The following is a 17,658-nucleotide window of genomic DNA, read 5'->3' as shown; positions in this document are numbered from 1 at the left end:
ATATATTATATCACCATCACTTATTTATTTTATAGCTGGAAGTTTATAAAGTCTTCTTTTTAATTCTTTCAATGTTTTATTATTTAGTTTTGAGAGAGAGAGACAGAGACAGCATGAGCAGGGGAGGTCCAGAGAGAGATAGAGACACAGAATCTGAAGACAGGCTCCAGGCTCTGAGCTAGCTGTCAGCACAGAGCCTGACGCGGGGCTTGAACCCACAAACTGTGAGATCATGACCTGAGCTGAAGTCAGACGCTTAACCAACTGAGCCACGCAGGACCGTGATAGCTGGAAATTTATTGCTCTTAATCCCCTTCACTCATTTTGCCTATCGTCCCCAACTCTCCCCCTCTGGTAACAATAGTTTGTTTCCTGCATCAGTAAATCTGTTTTTGTTTTGTTTTGTGTGTGGGTTTTTTTTTTTTTTAGATTCCACACATAAATGGAATATTTTTCTTTCTCTTACAATAATGCCCTTTAGATCCATCCATCTTGTCACAAGTGATAAGATTTTATTATTTTTAATGATGAAGCAACATTCCATTGTTTATATATACCACATCTTCTTGAAACAAGAGTTCGTGAATTTACTTATAAAGATAACTAGTTTTGAAACTGGTATAATTTTGCTTCAAAGTTCAATGTATTCTTCTACATATAATAGCAATTATCAAAGAATAATTTTATATACTTAATTCAGTTATTGGAAAATATATGTCTTTTCAAAACAATTTGGGTATGTAACTATTTTTTCAAATATAAATTTTATAAAATTTAAATACAGCTACACTATTGCTACTGAATGTTTAGTGTTCAAATTAAGATGGACTGTAAGTATATAATATGCTTTAAAGATTTAGAATGAAATGTATGTAAAATAACTCGGTAGCTTCTGTATGGATTATATGTTGAATTTATAATATTTGGATATAATAGATTAAATAAAATCTATTATTAAAACAAATTGAACCTGTTTTTTTAACATTTTTACTGTAGCTACTAAAAAACTTAAAATTCTATGTGTAGCTTATATTTCTACTAGACAGTACTGCCCTAGGCAACTGTGACCCACAAAGAAATTTCATCTCTGTTTTGGGAAAACTAAGAGTTATTGTGAGTGGAAGATTAAGAGAAGCTCATGAATGTCCCTATGCATTTCTGTTCAATTTTGTCCCTAAAAATGTGTAACTTCATTTTAAATTCAAACATCATTCTTAGGTCCTTGTAATTATCAAGTACTGTGCTATAACTGTGAGGGAAAAACCCCCCAAAACAAAAACACAATAAAAAAGACACATCTTATACTGAGGAACTATATAATCTTATAAAAGGAAAAAGTACAAAATAAAACACAGACACACCAACACCCAAACACACACACATTTAAAAAGAACTAAAAATCATATCTCTTGACAATGAAACCCACTTTGAACATTAGTTACCTAAAAGAAAACCTGATACCTCACCAATATGCCTTTGTTCTTAAAGTTTAGATTTTTAAGAGTTTGGTCTGTTCTCTCAAGAACAGTTTGGGAGCATGGTTACAAACTAAACAGGCTAATTAAGCCCTCACTGTATGTATGCCTTACTAATGTGGTACCATTTCATAAAAGCAGATGCCTTTCTGAGGAAAGAAAATACAATTAAGGACAGACCTTCTAACTCAAAGGCGTGAAACTATGGAGACAATATTGTACTCACAAAAACAAAATTGTACTTGTAAATACACATGGGGCCATAAAATGAGGTTTTAACACAGTGGGGATTAAGTAGGAGCACAGTATGAATTGGCACTCTCCTTGTTTGCTTCCAAAAATGCCTGCTAGTGCGTCAAAATGTCATTAAACATGAATTTCACAGGATTGCATTCTTCCAAATGACTCCAAAGATTATACATAACTTCTCCTTTTAAACTGATTTACATATTTTAGGACAAGTATACATTACATATACAAAGAGTGTATAAAGCCAATAAAGAATTTAAAATATTATAGTCAAAGGGAAATTTTGATAATAAAACAGTCCCTTTAAAAGTCTGTAAATAATTTCACTATGCTCTACCTGTGACTGCAATTGCGGGTCATTTAAAAATCTTTCCCTTCGTTTTCTTTTTTCTTAAATGATTTATGAATGTGTTTTCTAGATCACACTGTCTACTTTGCCTTGTTTTGAACACTTTATGAACAAAATCATACTATATATATTCTTTTTACTTATGACCCCTTTGTTCAAGTTTATATTTGTGAGATTCATTTAATGTTCTTGTAGGTAGCTGTTATTTCATTCATTCTTTTTACTTATGGTACTCCATTGTCATTTATTAATTTTGTCATTATTGAATATTTAGATTTACTGATGAACTTCATTGGCATCTTTTGCCACTTCAATTTAAGTGTGGTGTTCAAATGTTTTTATATTGAACCTATTTTGTTTCCTCTGTATTTCTAGCTATGATTAATAATGTTAATTTTTCAGATTCATAAATTTTTTGTAAATTAATACATAATTTTACCATGTGGTATTATTAAAAAAAGAGATGTTGGGTTCAAAAGAGACTATACTCAATAGCTCATAGCCAGTAACTCATAATTTCTCACCAGAAAAAAAAGCTTACAATGAGGCTGAAAATCTAGATTCACAAATTAACAGCAAAATCAAGGAGAAACTAAAATTACTTAAAGAGAGATGGAGAATATTCTACCAGTGTTTTTTTTTTAATATCCTAGATTAGTTTATGAAATAAGGTGACCTAAAACATGAAGAAAATTCATGTTTTCTTAAATTCTTTCCCTCTTAGATAGAAAGAACAAGTGGAATAAGTGACTGTATCCATGAGATAATGGAGTGTCCTGTATTTGTATCTATAAAGATCTGCCCTGTGAAGTGGCTAAAGTAATACTTCCCTCTCTTGTTTTGCACACAGATTCACATAATGTAGTTTTTAAAAATTCTATTAAGCATAAATTGCACCACAGTATTAATTAGCAAAGAAATTAGAGAATTTCTTATAATTAATTAATTTTCTCCAGAGATTATCATAAAGTTATATGAAAGATTTCTTGTCATTCAAAGGAGTACTAATGACTATTTCCCCACAGAATGCATAACCTAACACAGAAATGAAACTTTTATCACAAAACCAGCAATTAAACTCCCAGGTGGTGGAAGAGCCACTTCTAGAATGAGGAAGTTCTTGGACTCAAATATTAGTGAAATACATGGAACAGGAAAAAATTAATTAAAAAAATGAAGTCTCTGGAAATTGTCCTCGAGGCACAGAACAAATGGATAAACATTTCTTTAGTTGAGATAATCTAGTAAATCTTGTTAAGAACAGCGAGATCTATGGCACTGGAGCTGCCAGATGCTCTTACTCACCCTCCCCCACAAGCAAGTGGAACTGAAGCGCCATTCTAAGCAAATGTTGCCAGGAAGATGGACTTACAATATCCCCAGCTCCAATTCATGGCTACCGTACCTCCTTGGGAGGGACAAGCTGTCAACATTTCTCATTACCCTTCTTTGAGGGTTGGAGAATCTGTATTCTAGGTGATTATTCCTGAAAGGCAAGAACTCCTCCATTCTGTATATCACTTATGCCTGACCGAAGCTCTACTTAGGCACCGCGAGTGGAGAATCCTGAACCCTTGATTGCCCTCAGCTTAGTTCATGCATGGGGCAGAGGCCCCCAACGTGGGGGAGCCATCTGAGAACCAGAGGCTAAGTCTCTCGCCAGCGTTCTGTTTACCAAGTTGAGGCGTCAGTATGAGAGAAGCAGACCACCATTTACATACCCAACTCCAGAGCATTGACTCAGAGATTTGGCCCAGGGAGAAAGGCAAATCGACGTTAAGTACAACAGAGTGTAGGAAATTGAAGCCTCAGAATGCTGTCAGAAACAATGGAGATGTTGGCAGTAAGTAATTAATAGGATAGCTCAATGAAAACAAGGAGCTAAACTAGACTATTCGTTTATCTATTAATATATCTATATCTAATATAGAGACTAGCCAAATAGATAGCCAAAAGAGCCATACAGGAAATACACATATGTAAATACATATAACACATGTCTGTTTGTATGTACACACATTTATGTACTGTATATATATGTATGTATATACATACACATCACACACAAAATGAAATATTATTCAGCCATATAAAAGAATCCTGATCTTGTGACAACATGGATGGACTGTGAGAACATTAGGCCAAATGAAGTAAGTCAGACAAAGATAAATATTACATGTTCTCACACTAGGATCTGAAAAAACTGAACTCATAGAAATAAAGAAGAGAGAATAGAATGGTGGTTGCCGGAGATTCTGGATTGGGTAAATGAAGACACACTGGTTAAAGGGTTCAAAATTCTAACTATAAGATGAATAGATTCTGGGTATCTAATGCACAGTATAGTAACTATAATTAACAATATTTTATTATATATTTGAAAGTTTTTAAAAGTAGATCTTAAAACTTATTACCACAAACACATGCATACACACACATAAATGGTAATTATGTGACATGACAAACTTTTAATTTGGATATTTCTCTCTTGGAAAACTTTACTATTATAATATGGAGATGAGTAAATTTAGGACTACCTTCACCTTTCCCCCTCTGTTGGGTCTAGTTCTTCACAGACCTGATGACTGCACACTTTCTTATTTTTCCCTCACTTTGCTAAATCAAATCTCCTATTAGCTACTAAGAAATGATTGAGTGCAAGGACTTTTTTGAACTCATGTGTCAGAAACTATCCCTATTTTACCCTGAAATTGGATAAAGTTTGGAGCTTGAAATAGGAATTCTAGAATAAAAATAATTTTCCTTAGAATTTTAGAGGCATAATCCAAATTATCAGTCTTCTAAAATTGCTACTCACAGAACTGACGTGATTGTAATTCTGTTCCATTGTATGTAATTATGGTTAACACTCCAGGAAATTTTAGACTCCTTTTTTCTATATTCCTAGATGTTATAAGGAGTCTCTTGCCTTTTTTCCTCAGGAAGACAATCAACGCTTTTGAGAAATTCTTGCATTCTATAAATCTTCCCCTACTATTCATTTATTTTTTTTTTGTTTCCTACTTTCTGCTTTTTGTCTCTTGCTGAAATCATCACTAACAAGATGTCCAAACTAAAAAATTTATTCTCAAATGTTTTGATCACCTTTCAACTAATTGTTGGTCTTTTGGTTTTGTGTGTTTCTTTCGGGAAGATTTCTTTCATTTTATTTTGTAGCACAGCAATTATTGTTATGTTTAATTTAGCTAATATACTTCCCCAAAGGTAAGAGTTACCTCTTAGTATTTCTTTTTATCTTAATTATCTTAATAATAGCCTCTCAGATGTCTTTAAAGATAATGATTTCATTTGATTTCTTAAGTGTTTATTAAATTATGGTTTATTTGCACATAGTTTAATAAGCAAAATAGTTCTGAATGATGTTACGTCACAACAGCAATCTCTAGACTGGGTCATTCTCTTATCACCTGAACTAAACAAGAGCTATATTTCCCAGAACTTCCTTCCATGTATTATCCCAAGTAAAATTTGGTCAAAATAACACATTTGAGATTTGGAAGGCAGACAAAAAGCAGGGGATTGTACTGTCTGAATGTTCACAGTGTTATGTCTGTTAACAGATAGATGCAGAAATGCCCAACAGATTCAAGCTTGTCCTTAATCACCGTGTGTATAGAACTTCTTGCCAACTAAGCCTGCTGAAAAAGTGTTCTCTTGCTAAACACAAGATACTTCACTGTGGATCCTCAGATGCAACAATTTCTTCTAGACTGCTTTTCCAATACCCCCTTTCTGGCTCTTCTTTGTGATTACATTTTTTCTGGTCTTCTCAGTTAGACAGATGGTTGATATCTTTACTAATTTCTATCTTTAACACCTTCACATCTATAGTTCCTCCCACTGATGTACAGGTCTAATTCATCTATTAAGTAATTTATTTCATAACTCATAATAGAGTCTGTGATAAAGTATTTCAAAACTGGGTATCCTTATTTTCCATCAGACCTCACAAGGCAAGTAAATGATGTTTCAGCATTAAATGTGATTTTGTAAATGTCACTTATCAGACGAACAATGTTCCTATTTCTAGTCTGCCTTCTTTTAATAAATGACAGTTTAATCAAATAAACATTTTTGAGACAATTAACCTGTTTTCTATGTCTTACTTTGTATTTAATGGATAATCACATTGGTTTTCAAATAAACACAATTTACATTTTTGGAATAAATTTATTTATTGTGTTCATACTGACAATTCAGTTTGCCAATATTTTCTGGATTTTTGCATTTATGTTCATGGGGTATACTTTCCTTTAGTTTTCATATATGTGTAATGTATTAGAGTTATACTGGTCTCACAATATAATTAGATTGGTATTATGTCTTCTTTCAATGTTTATAGTTGTTCTACATGGAGAATGTTTCTAACTAAAATTTTAACACCTATGTGATTATCCATACATTTTATGTCTTCTTCTGTCAGTTTGGTTAAGACGTTTTTTTCAAAAATGTATCTATTTTGTCTGGATTTTGGGATGTACTTACATAAATTCTTTTATTTATTTCTCTTATATTTTTTAGTATGGGAGGGCTTGAAATGGTACCTTATTGTTGGTTTTTGAATTTATGTTTTCAAAGTTTTGAATCAATCTGAAGATTTATCAGTTTATTGTTCTTTTAAGAAACAATTTTTGACTGTTGATTTTATCTTTTTTATGTTTGTTTCCAATTTTATTTTAATTTATATGTTTTAATTTTTTTCTGCTTTCCTTGGTGTGAATGGCAGTAGTTATTCTATGTTACTGACACAACAGCTTAAAACTGTATTTTTATACATTTTTTCTTTTTAACATACACAATTAAAGTTATAAATTTCTCTCAAGTCATTAACTTAGCTGTATCCCACACTTCTTTAAGATGCATTTTCAGAGCAGTCTTAGGTTCACTGCAAAACTGAGGGGAAGATACAGATACTTCTCATATACCCGCTTGCCCTGATATATTCATGACCTCTCAAATTATCAACATCCTCCACCAGTGTGGTACATTTGTTAAAATTGAGGAAGATCATAATCACTGAAGTCCACAGTTTACATTACAAATCATTCTTGATTCTGTACATTCTATGGGTTTGTGTAAACATATAATACTATATATTGTCATTATATTACCATACAGACTATTTCACTGCTCTAAAAACCCTGTGTTCTGCCTATTCACCCTTCTCCCTTGCAATTACTGATTTTTTTTTATCATCTCCATTATTTTGCCTTTCTGAATGTCATATATTTGGAATGACATGGTATATAACCTTTTTAGATTGACTTCTTTTACTAAATAATAGTCATCTAAGTTTCCTCCATGACTTTTCATGGCTTGAAAGTTCACTTTTTTCGTGAATAATTTCCATTTTCTGGATATACCATAGTTTATCCAGAAGTCTATTGCTTTGAAGTCTAGAAATATTGAATAAAGCTGCTATAAACATGTGTGTGCATGTTTCTGTGAGACTGTAAGATTTCAACTCCTTTGGGTAAATACCAACAAGCGTGATTGCTGGATGGTATGGAAATAGCATTCAGTCTGTAATAAACAGCCAAACTGCCTGCCAAAGTAGCTATATTGCTTTACATTTCCACCAGCAACAAATAAAGCTCCAATTGCTCCACACCCTCATGAGAATTTAGTGCTGTCAGCAGGTGAGGTTTTGGCCATTCTAATAGTGTACAGTGCTATCTTGTTTTAATTTGCACTTCTTGATGACATACAATGTGGGGCATCTTATGTGGGTTATTTTTGCCATCTATTTATACGCTGTTGTGTGAAATGTCTATTCAGGTCTTTGGCTCCTTTTTACATCAAATTGATTTCTTATTGTTGAGTTTTAAGGGTGCATTGTATATGTTCAATGACAGCCTTTTATGGATATGTCTTTTACAAATATTTTCTTCTACTCTGTGGCTTGTCTTCTAATTCCCTTAACATTGTCTTTTGCAGAGCAGAATAGTTTAATTTTAATGAAGACCAGCTTACCCATTACTTCTTTGATTTTGGCTTAGGTGTTATACCTAAAAAGTATTCATAATTCCCAAGGCCATCTAGGTTTTCTAGTATGTCATTTCCTAGGAGTTTTATAGTTCTGTGTTTTACATTTACATCTGTAATCCATTTATTTAAATTTGTCTTTTTCTATGTAATTCATGTTTTAAATTTTTAACTCTTTATTTTTAAGTTTATTTATTTGAGGGAGAGGGCCAAGAGAGAAGGAGAGAGAGAATCCCAAGTTGGCTTTGTGCTGGCAGAGAGGAGTTCCAGTGGGGCTTGATTCCACAAACCATGAGATCGTGACTTGAGCCAAAATCAAGAATCAACCCCTTAATCAACTCTGTCCCCTAGGCACCCCTATAATCTATTTTGAGTTCATTTTTGTGAAGGGTGTAAGGTCTATGTCATGATTTTTAATTTTTTGGCATGTGGCTATATAGCTGCTTCAGAATTTCATACATTTTCATATGTTCTATACTTATATTTGGTGCCAAAGACTTTAAAAAAAAATTTTAATGTTTATTTTTGAGAGGCAGAGAGACAGAATGTGAGCTCTATAGAAATTTAAAACTATCAATAAATATGTCCTTGAAATGCAGTTTCCATGTTTAAGGGTGTGACCTTTCTTAGAAATTAAGCATTTTTCTATTGAATTAATGCTATCAAATACTAGTCTTCAAAAGAAAATTCTTCACTGATATATGGTTTTGGATACTGGCTATAAGGCAGAGAGGATGTGTACATGAGTCCTAGATATGGTAAAAGTGATGTTTATCTCTATTTTTTTTTTCTTTTAAACTCTCTAGTTTGGAAAACATAAAGTGAGAATAAAAGAATGCCTTACTTCAGGGTCTGTGGCAACACACTGAGGCATCTGCAGAATCTTGAAAAATAAGAATTTTATAATTTTATAATCTTCAGGAGAGACTTGCATCATAAGAGTAAATAGCTCTTGTTCTCAATATTTTGATATTAAGGAGAGAAAAAGTGAGCAAATAATTAAAAATGAGTCATCAAAATTAAAGTAAAACATAAATAAAACTGCCTATTTATTTAATTTTACTAGATAATTTTACAGACAGTATTATCTCTTCTCTCAATGAAATGTTGGACTCGACCCTCAGGCAACTGCCAATTACAAACAAATTATACAATGTGGGAGGATACAAAATGCAATCTTCTATGCCTATTGTAGTTTAAGAAATAGAGTACACACTTATAGGGCACTTGTTACAGTTTCAAAGTTCCGAGGGATAAGCCTGATATTTTATGAATCTGATATGAATGATATAATTATATTCTATTTAAAGAAATCTTGGGCAGTTTTTATTCTGTTGAAACTGAATACCATAATGATATAGTTGGAATGTCAACATGAACCTTTTTCTTTTAAATCAGAATTGGTAATACAAATGGATACCATTTATGAGTGCAAGTGGACACAGTGAAATATAAATCATGATTATATTTCAGAATATATTATGTTCACACATGTTAAATATGTGATTACATTAGCCTTAGCAAAGATTAAAAAGGAAATCCTTTTGCTACAGAAGATTGAATAATATAATAATATTATTTGAAAGTGTTATTAGCTATGGATGTAGCATATTTTTGGCTTATATTTAGGTTCACTACAATAGTTTTAAATACTTTCAAGAGATCCTTTTCTAGCAAGTATATAAATATTGAAGATACATAATTCATTGGACATAAATTGTTTAATATTTTAACAGAGAAATAAAAGGAAATGAAGTTTTAAAGTTATTTTAAATTGCCTATGCTTTTCTTACCATATTTTATCAACTGCAGCATTAATGTCTATTGATAAGACATAAATTGCTTCCAAATAGCTAAATTGAATCATTCACTCCCAGATAATTTATTTGAACAATGTGAAACATACTTCTGCAGCCAACTAACTTTTATATACTTACACAAAGTATGGAACTACATTTAATTAAAATTATAACAGTCTGATGTCAAAATATTGCCAGTTTAAATTTTTTCCAGTTATAGTTTCCCCTAAAATGAAAAGTTTCTATGTAAAAAAAAAATTTTCCAAATACAACATAACACATGATATGAAAGCATGGTATATCAATTTTAAAAATGTGAAAAATGTTATCTCTGTTATCCTTTCAAATCGGAAATATCAAACCAATTGCCAAAGCCTATGTTGCAAGGGTATATTAGAAAAGGATAGGACATGGCATGAGTGAAGCCTAAAATATATGAGAGTAAACAAATGAGTTTTCTCTCAGTCATATACAAATCCTGGTACTGACTGGCTCTTCTCCATATGGTGACTCATGAATAGCACCTCTCTATGTGTAGGACCTTAATGTCCTTCTATACATATATATATATATCAAGTCACCAGAAAATAAAATGAGAAAATGGAGGAGTATACTTTTTATTAAAAGTCCAATCTCAAATTGATAAGCCCTCCACACACCCATGGTATCTTGTGCATATACACAGAGGAGAGATCATAGAATGTTCAAACTAACCACATAACAGTAGTTAACTGAGGACCTTAAAACTGTTTTAAATCAAAGCAATCTCTCCAACCTACTTATAGATCTATCAGAAAAGGTTGAAACACTAATTGGGTCAAAATGTTTGATCACAAACGCTAATCAATTGTTGGTCAACAACTGAGCAATGTAGACTAAGACCCCTGCAACTCATCCTAGGCTACTCCTAAAACTCCAGTTTCAAAATTAAAATAAGGTTAACAACAATATCAACCAAAAACTGACCAGCGGCCACATATAATGGAGCAGAGAGACTGGGTAGATTTAGACAAGTAAAGTTACTAAAAACATTAACAGGTCAAAGAACATAAAAACAATGAGACAAACACAGAGAATATATTCCTGAATTGTTTAACTAAAATGCCTAGGTTTCAACAACTATAATTAATATGAATTATCCAGGGAGACAGAAAAGTGTGACCAGTATCCTGAAAATATGGCAGTCAAAAACCCTGCTACTGAGGGACCCAGATGTTGTATTCAGCTGATAAATACTTAATAGGCATTAACGACTAGAATTTTCTCTGCACTCAAATGTATACAAATCTAAATACTATTATTTTTCACACCCTAAATATTACTTGGGGATGTTACCTGTCATACCTCCATATTTAGGTAAATAGATATATAGATACAATTTTAACATGAAAATTTAGTATGTATACAATATATTCAAATAATTTCTAATTCTTAGGTACTTCAATTATTAAAATTTTAAAAAAGCTATGCTAGAAACAAAATTCCTAAAATACATGTATCAGTGTCTACTACAATTTTAGACATTATACCAAGCACACAATAAAAATTAACCTCACAAATCAGCAGGAAAATAAGATGCATAGCTAAGGAAAAAAAAATCAATATACATATTGACAGTTTGGATGCTGCATAGGTGGGTTATATTTTTCCTCCAGTTTTTGAATATTATGAATAAAGCTGTGGTGAACATTCTTATACTGGGGCAGTAGCATAAAAGTACTGTTATGGATGCATGTTTGTGTCCCCTCAAAATTTATATGTTGAAATCTGATCCCTCATCATCATCATGTGTTTAGATTTAGATGATGTCATGAGAATGGAGCCCTGATAATGGGATCAATGATCTTCTAAGAAGAAGAGACCAGAGCTCTCTCACTCTCCTTATCATGGGAGGAGACAATGAGTAGACAGCTGCCTGCAAACCAGGAAGAGGCTCTCATCAGAACCCAACCACAGAGCCATCTTGGTCTCAGACTTCCCAGCCTCTAGAACTCTGAGAAATAAATGTTTATTTTTTAAGCCACCCCGTCTATGATATTTTTTGCTGTAGCACACAAATGAACTAAAGTAAGTATCTTTTGAGGTAGTAAAAATGTTCTATACCTTGATTGTAGATTCAGTTTCCCAGATGCATACTTTTGTCAAAACTTATCAACCTATATACTCTAAATATTTCATTTTATTTTAAACATTATATTACTTAGTAGATTATACAAAATTTTTCAAAAGTCAAAGATAAAATATTTACAACATTTAAAAAAGTTAAAGACTTTATTCAAAGCAGGGAAAAAAACCCAATAATAAGATGGAAAATTGGACAAAGAAATGCAATAGAAAAATGTTTAAACCTATGAAAATACATTATACATTCAACCTTTTTATTACTCATAAGTTTAGTAAAGAACAAATGATCCATACATTACTGAGGAGAGGCTATAATGTTTATAGTTGCATTTACAGTACAGATAAAGTGGCCTCAACCTGTAAGGAGGGGATTTGGGGAATATTTATTGAAATATAAAATGTGTATGCCCTTTGTTTACCAGTGAAAGAATTGATAAAATTCATGTCCTCATGCCTCTTAAAAACGGAGAAGCAACTAAGAGAGAAAAATTCATCTACTTACATATTTTTTCATATAATTCTAACATATATAGTTACATGAAAAATTGAAAAGCAAGATATAAGAATTAAGAATCCTGGGGAGAAGGGCTGCTGCTTGAGATAAAATGGTGAAAGAAGTGTTGTCTGAGGAGAAGATTTCTAAGCAGTGATACAACTGAAATCAGGAACAAGTTTCTAGGCTAATGGGAATAGAATGTAATGATAGAATGAAGTTGACTCATATAAGAATCAATAAGGATTTCAGGTGTTGGACACCACAAACCAAGACATGAAAGGCTAGAAGATGAAATTAGACATATTATCTGTAGGTTAGGTCATGTTGGGATTCATAGGGCCTGGGGAGGATTACATTTTTAATGTGATAAAAACATTTTAGAGGGGGGACTTTGAATGAGATCATGATTTTAAATGGATCACTTCATCCTGTGGAGAAAAAATTAAAGAAAGCCAAGAGTGGAGGCAAGAAGATGGGTTAAAAGGTTATTGCATTATTCTAGGAAAATAAACATTTGGCTAAGGATGGGATGTTACAAATAGAGAGTGAAATGTGGTTGGATTTGGAATATACTACAGCACTGCAGACCTGATACAGTGATAGAGTGAATATGCTTTATGAGAGTAAGAGAGGAGCTTAAATTATTACCAATAGCTTTTCTAGAAAAACCTGTATCTCTACTTCCTGCATGAGCACTGTAGGGGAAAATAGGAGGTCAATCTTATGCATGGTGACTTTAAGATGCTTATTATATAGGTCCAAGCAATGATGGCTCCATATATTCATGGCTCCATATATGAGTGCTTAATTCAGGGGAGTGGTTGAGCTAGATGGCTCATCCACTGAATATGTGCACCTGAGAAGAGAAACATTTCAATGACAAAAGCCAGGGCGTGAGGGGGACTAACATTCAGAAGAAGAAAAAAATAGAATTTAGCAAAAGAGACTGAGAAGGAGTGGCCAAAAGTGGAGAAAACCCATAAGAATATGGTATTTTCATAGGTGAGATTTAATAAAGTTTTTAAAGTTTATTTGTCTCTTTGTTTTAACATAGGGCATTGTAGCCACACACTGAAGAAAAAGTTCTCAGACACATAGCGGATGTGCAGGGCTGCCTCTGCCAGTGAAACAGCAGCAGCAGCAAACTGCACATAGTCTTTATTTCATGTTCTCTGGGTATAAACATCAAAGAATGTAAAAGCATGGGAGGAAAACACAAAGAGTGTCCAGACATAGGCCAAACACACACCTGGTGTTAATGGGAAAGCATGCAGGGGAGATGTGCAGTTTCAAGGACTGCCAAGCCCCTACAGTGAGTCTGTTCCCTAACTGGCTCATGGGAGATCATGAGGCTCTGTTCTCACAGTACTATCTCGTTCGGAAGCCTGGAGACCAGAACATTACTGATGTTTCAGCAATTACCCCATTCACTTTCCCAGGGCTTATTACAGTGCACTCTCTGGAAATAACTTCACAGGGTATGATCAACTGTCTCTGAACACTACTGACGAGTTGAGTGAGGTCAGACCATTGGTATTTCACAATGTAAAGGTTACTCGTAACATGCCAGGAACAAGTCAAACAGTCTAATGATAGATTCCTGATTGAGAAAATGAGAGCTGAAAAATTATAACTAGCAAATATAGATTAGTCTTCAGTAAGTTTGTCTTTCAATAATAGCAAACAATAGTAGAGAAATGGCCCAGGGGCCAGAAAGTGACTTGATGTTGATAAATACTTTCTAAATTTGTAGTCTGATTAGAATGACCCAGTAGAGGGGAAAAATTGGTGCTGCAAAAAGAGGAGAGAAATATTCCCAGAGAAGAACTAAGTGACTGAATGGGCAAAATTGGATGGGATTTATAGGTCAAGGAAAGGAGGTAGTCTTTTCTCTTAGATTAGACACCCAGAACAAAACACCATAGAGTAGGTGGCTGAAAAAATGGAAATTATTGTTACAGTTCTGGCAGTTGAAAGTCTGAGGTCAGGATAGCATATGGTAGGTTTCTGGTGTTTGTTTGTTTGTTTGTTTCCTACCTCGCAGACAATCACCTCTTAACTATACCCTTATATGACTAGAGAGAGGGAAGGAGGCAGAGGAGGAGGAAAGAAGGTTGATCTCTGGTGTCTCTTCTTATAAGGGCACTAATTCCATGATGAGGGCCCCATCCTCCTGACTTCATCTAAACCAAGTTGTCTTCCAAAAGCCCTCTCTCTAAATACCATCAGAGAGGGAGTTAGAATTTCCACACATGAATTTTGGGGCAACACAATTCAGTCCAAAGCATCATGGATAAAAGCATAGACATTATTTTTTTTCTTATGTGTGATTATGTATTTTTATGTTGGTGTATTTTAGAGCCATTTTTATTTTCTTCCCTCTGTCCTAAAAATGCAAGATATATTTATATTTATTTTATATGTAGGATTAGTCATATTTATACATTTTTTAAAGAAAGAATACTGCTGAAATAGGAACTGTCCATTAACAGAGATTAGATCCATTGCATTCATTTCCTTATTTTCATCTTATAGTCCTCTGAATTTTAAATGTTCATTAATATATATTCTTATGTATACATATACACATATTATATATACACACTAAATTACATATATTGTAGAGGAACACAAAAGTAGAAAATGTGAAAGAGAGCAGGAAACAAACTGAAGTTTCTGCTAGGGTTCCTAACACAATTATCCTTGGTATACAGTATTCATTCAATAAATATTTTTAAAAATTAATATAATAAATGAATAAAAGAGTAAGGGATTGAAATTACTATGCTGTTTTGTAAGCACTTTTCCGAGCTTCTGTTGAATATTAAGCATTAATCCATTCTACATTTCTTTGAAACAAGCCCAGACCTCAAATAAAAATTAATGAATTTATAGCTTATATATTCTTAATATAGAACTTCAGTTTGAAATGCAAACTTTTAACAAAATACCTTTTTTCTACTTTACATATTATACCATGCTTCATCCACTAGATCCTACTTCCCATAACATTGGCAGTGATTTAAAAGACAGAAAAGGGGGGAAAATAGACTACTAATCAGAAAAAGTGGGGCCACAGCAACCACCTTGTTAGTGTCAAATTTTAATTTTCTCATTTACAGGGAATTTCAACTGCATCAGGAGATGAGTTCTTCATGCATAAGTCTCTTTTGCTCTGAATGCTGTTCCAAAGGGCTCACAATAAAATCAGCTTCTTACAAATCATTTGGCTAGAGCTAAATAAGTCCTAGTTCCAATTATATTAATGAAGCAGTAAGGGAACTGCTCATTTGGAGCTGTACTAAAGCATTCAATTGTTGCTTGCATAGCACCCTGCAAGATATCCATGCGGATAACTCAGAATTCTATAGATAATACAACTTATCTTGGTTAGTTTTAATGTGTAGCAGTATCCCTAGGGTTACTAAATCTGCATGACTTGATTAATAAATGAAATTCAAATTTATATATTTAATGATTCTCCAAAACCCTTCAAAATAAAGTTTGCTAATTATAATATGTGGATCACTGTAGTCTTGTTGAGTTATCAAGTTTTACTCGAGTCTAATCTCATTGATGTGGATTAGCTGTGTGTTACCCACCTCATTCCCCTTTCATTCTTCTATATACATCCACTACCAGCCATTTTGGCCATTGTATTTGTCTTATGTGAAAGAGAGGGATTAGCTCTTTTGGAGAAAGACTTGATTACTGTACTGATATTAAAGTACATATAAGAATTTTAGTTATTTTTCATGGACTGTAGAAAAGCCTCTCACTCCAATGAATCTCTTGAGGCCTACTGGTCAGAGTTAATCTCATTCTTTCCCACATTCATATTTTACACTTTGTCTAATATGTCATTTCAACATCATGGAGGACTTTGTTTCTGGTGAATTATTAGGAAAATGTATGTCTTCATTAAATTGATCTGCAGGGGCATTGAAGACTACCTTTCACTTGAATTAACCATTTAACTCAATGTTCTCCATTGCACATCATCATGATGTCTCTGGATTGATCACTGTGGTAAATTGACCACTGAAAGCTCTATGAAGGAGGTAGAACACAGTACTTATCACGTTCCACTTTAGTTAACAAGTATAGGTCTTATATTTTCTACATTATACCTCCCTAACAATTAATTTAATGCTTGACACTTTCTCATTAAAAACCAAATGTTTTTTCAGCCATTATATATGTGTGTGTGTGTGTGTGTGTGTGTGTGTGCGTGTGTGTGTATGTATATATATGTATTATCCAAATAAAAAGTAGTGATTGGCTAGTTTACATATATCTGTGAATGTCTGCCTCCCCTTTGTTCATTTGTTTCCTTTTTAAAAGTGTTTGAATAAAAGAAGGAAGGAGAGCAAATCTGGGCAACCTTAGACTATTAAGATCAATACCTTATATTGCATGTAAATGAAACATTGATCTAAAGATACATGATCGATTGTTATATCCTTTTAAATCAAAAAGAAATAAAACATAAGAATAATTAAGTTAAATAATAATTTGCTCAGAAATAGATAATATATATAGTGGTATGTGTGTGTGTGTGTGTGTGTGTGTATATATATATATATGTATATATATATACATTTTTTACACATATATAAACATGCTCAAGTTAGTAACTTTATAAAATTCTGGAAAGTTTCAAACTCAGTCAAAATAACCATAATAAGACCAACCCATAATGATACTACCACAGGCAACATCATTAACAAACTTGAGGTGTTTTTTTTTTAATTTGTATAGATTTGACTCTCTATGAATGACCCTGAGCATGATCTTGGGAATATGTTCAGCTCTTATTGGCTGTGTTATGTTGGGTGATTCATTTAACTGCTAAAGATTTAAGACTGAATTATTATTGGAAAAATGGAGAAGGTAAATGTGGTGATAAGTGCTAATCATTGAGGTAATATGTGTGATGCTTAGTTATCATAGCTATGATACTGAACATGGGGATGATAACAAAGTTGATGATGTTGAATTCTGCCCCAAAGTAGCAAAGTCAGGGGGAAAAAAATCTCATAAGCAAACAAAATTGTTCTTATAAGCACAAATCAAATGCATAGAATATCTATACAATAACTATTTTATCAGTTGAAGGCTCTGGAAATGAGTTAGAATAAATTAAACTGGCAAGTATGA

The sequence above is a fragment of the Suricata suricatta genome, chromosome 13 (assembly GCF_006229205.1).
Source record: "Suricata suricatta isolate VVHF042 chromosome 13, meerkat_22Aug2017_6uvM2_HiC, whole genome shotgun sequence".
Taxonomy (NCBI): domain Eukaryota; kingdom Metazoa; phylum Chordata; class Mammalia; order Carnivora; family Herpestidae; genus Suricata; species Suricata suricatta.
Note: the sequence above shows the minus strand (reverse complement) of the source record.